The 3,506-nt window shown below is 42.3% G+C and overlaps 1 pseudogene; it reads right to left on the bottom strand.

Annotated features, from left to right (window-relative positions):
• Positions 1–278: 278 nt before the first annotated feature.
• On the bottom strand, positions 279–1,874 carry LOC122479502 (annotated as a pseudogene).
• Between the last annotated feature and the right edge of the window lie 1,632 nt (positions 1,875–3,506).

Genomic DNA, 3,506 nt, shown 5'->3' with positions numbered 1-3,506 from the left:
GTTATACCTAACAGTTAGTTACTAGAAGCACAAAGGGAATTTATGGAGATCTGGTAATCCTCTGCTTCCTGATCTGGATTACATGAGTATATAATGCTTGTGGAAATTCATAAATCTGTATAGATGTCCACTTCTCTGTTTGCTAAAATTTTTGTTTTGTTTTGCTTTGGGGATTTGCAGAGTCATCTATCTGAGGCTTTATTTGGGAAAAGACACTTGAATTGGCTTTTAGTAGGGGGTACTGGCAAGAGGGGGTACCCAGGGCCGCAGACTCCCTGCTAAGGGTAGGCTGAGGACCTGTGCTGAGCCTCAGGCATGTCTCCTGTTCTCCAAGGCTCCCCTGTATAGCTCCTGCCCACAAAGGCTCTATGGTAACCACAGGAGTAGGAGGCCAGGAGGGACCACAGATGTTGTTCACTTGGACAGAAGGATATTAGATGATTGCACACCAGCTTCCCATGATAGGTCTCAATCTTCTTCACAATCATTGCCATGGAGAAGCTGACAGGGCTGAAGGAACTGGATCCCTCACCAGAGCTGAAGTTACACTGGAAGAAGCTGAGGTCATAATTGAGGCCAGGGCTTGTGAGGCCCCAGTAAGCCAAGCTCAGCCCACCTGAGTAGCCATTGGTGGTCTTAGCTTGGATACTCATGTTCTGCATACCAGACTCCAACCAGCTCTCCTTACCCTCCAGGAGCTTGTTGTCGGTGGTGATCTCCATGTCCAAGGCCAGCTTGATGTTCATGAGCCCCCTCAGCCACCATGCCACGTCCTCCTTGGCTCACAGCAGGGTGTCCTCCAGCTTGGCCAGCTTGGCACTGGTGTCCTTAATGGCCAGCTCCCTGCACTGCTAAGCATTAGCTGTGGCAGACCCCAGGGAAGCCCTCTGGCCTTTGAGTCTCTTGATCTCAGCCTAGAGTTGTCTAATGTTCTGTTTCATCTTGGAAATCTCCATCTTCTGTGATGGAAGTCATCCCTGTGCTTCCTAGCCAATATCTGTAGCTCTTCCCACTTAATCCAGTACATGGTCTCAGTCTCAGCCCAATTGCAGTTGGCAATGCCCTCATACTAGGCCTTGACCTCAGAGATAATGCTGTCCAGGTCTAGGGAGAAGATGTTGTCCATGGACAGGACCACGGACATGTCTGAGATCTGGGACTGCAGATTAAAGATCTCCTCTTCATACAGCTGCCTTAAGAAGCCAATCTTGTCAGTCAGCTCTTCCAGGCAAACTCCATCTTCAACTTGTTCACATAAGCTTCCTCCAAATCCTTCTTGATAAGAACAAACTTACTCTCCATGTCTACACTCACTTTGATCTCCTCCTCCTATTCTTGAAGTCCTCCACCAGCCCCTGCACATTGCCAAGCTCCACCTCCTGCTTCAGCTTCTCCTGGCCCAGTGTGTTCAGCTGCCATGCAAGATTGTTGACATAACTCTTGAACACATTGCCCATGTTGCTCCATGCTACCGTAGAAGGTTCCACCTCATCTCCAGAATTTTGTTCTGCTGCCCTAGGTGCTATTTTATAGATGAAGGAGGCAAACTTGTTTTTGAGGGTCTTGATCTACTCCTTCTCCTGGGTGTGCACAGTCTGGATGCTGGGGCCCACTGCCAGCTTACAGGGGTTCAGCAGGCTTTGGTTCACTGAGAGAGCTGTGACGCGCCCCCACACCCCTGGCCACACCACAACCCCAACTACATTCGTGCACGTGACCAGACCACCCTGGAAGCTTCTGCTGCTGCTGCCCACTCAGGGAAAGGCAGAGGAGGTGATGTGGGCAGCAGGCACACTCGTGTATGAATGGCTGCTGAAGGCCTAGGCTCTGGAGGTGGACATGTTGTAGGACTTCTGGGTCACCCTGATGCACATGGTGAAGGCTGGGGTGCAGGTGAGTAGGCTAAACCTGACAGAGCTTTGAGAACGAGCTGAGAAGCTGCTTTTAGGTAGGCTAAATTTTTTGAATTTACATGTTTTCATAAAAATGTAGAAGGCACCCCAAAACTGAACTCTCATTCTTGCATAGTAAAGATTCTATTAAAAAGAAAACTACTTTAGATATAGTTACTGTATTATTCAGAGTCCCACCATGAAACACACAGCACATCAAAGGTTAGTTGAAACAAGTTTAAGGAAGAAACAGTCTGTAGAAGTGTAGGCAGAATTCAGTGCAGTATGCCATGGTGATGCACCCAGGAGCTAGCAAGAGTAGGAAACTCTTACGCCTCAATGAGGAAGGGGTAAGAGTTACCAGACACCAGCAAATACTGTAGTAGATGATGAGCACCTCAAAGGGAGCAGCCGCTGCTAAAACCTTACTCTGGCAGGGAAAGGAAAAAGGAAATAATTACTTTGAGCTTTCTTTTTCTTCCCACAATCAGCTCTCCAGTTGCTAATCCAACCAGAACCTGAGTTAAAGGGATTTCAATAGGTACAATTTATAACAAGTAGTTTCCCAGAGTATAGAGCAGAGCAGAGGAGGGTAGAGAAAGAACCTGCAAGGGTAAATGGAGAAAACTAGCAGTTGTAGAGTCTATAGAGTAAGTATTTACAATGTACTTGTACTGGATACTGTCTGCCTTCATTATAAGGAAAACGTATACTTTTCATCTTACTCCATCCTCTCTCATTTTTTTCATCTTTCTTTCTATGAGGCTAATTGCTATTTGAATTGTTGTATTTTCACTGCTTCATCTTTTGAAACACAGTATCATTAAATTTTGATCAAAATAAAGTAGTATGATAAATCAGGAGAACAGAAATTTCTCCCCAAATAGCAGAAATTGTGTATTTTTGTGGATCTCAAAAATATTGTTTCCTGTTTAATGTGTTACAAAACTTGTGCTTCTAGGCATTTTGATTTTCAACCCATAATCCAGAAAAATTAAATAAGCAAATACTTAGTTCAAACTAGTCACTGGTCAGGATAAGCATAAAGTAACAAGATAACTGAAGATTCATTTACAATTATTTATTCTTTGACTTGGAATAGAGAGTTTTTTACAAACAGCTCAATTTGTATTTTAGGCTGCCTTTAAAGAATATGTTTTACCTGTAATTACCCTCCCCCAAAGAAAAGCATTTTTTAATGTTAAGCAATAATAAAGTATTAGCCATTTTTCCCCATCAGCTAAAAAGAATAATATACAACTAATTATGCTTGTATGAGTAAAAAAGAAAATCCTGAAATTTGTTCTAAACATTGATATAAATAGTTAAAATTTGACATCTATAACAACACTAAAGTTTATCATCTCTATGGAATATTTTTAAACTTTTTAAGACATAATTTTTATGTTTCTAAAATCTGATTATTGGCATATGCATAAAACAGTTTTAGAAAATCTAAATGATTATCACTAGCTAAATATTCCTTTTAAAAACTTGCCAAATAAGAACAGTTCAAAAATGTGATCACCCTAATCTAAATTCGAATCAAACATCTATAAAGGGAATTCAGGGCTTTAAATTAAAACTATCTTCTGAATGTGTAAATCAAAGTTA

Source organism: Prionailurus bengalensis, chromosome C1 (genome assembly GCF_016509475.1).
Source record: "Prionailurus bengalensis isolate Pbe53 chromosome C1, Fcat_Pben_1.1_paternal_pri, whole genome shotgun sequence".
In the NCBI taxonomy this organism is placed as follows: Eukaryota; Metazoa; Chordata; class Mammalia; order Carnivora; family Felidae; genus Prionailurus; species Prionailurus bengalensis.
Note: the sequence above shows the minus strand (reverse complement) of the source record. Positions and strands in the feature narration are given on the sequence as shown.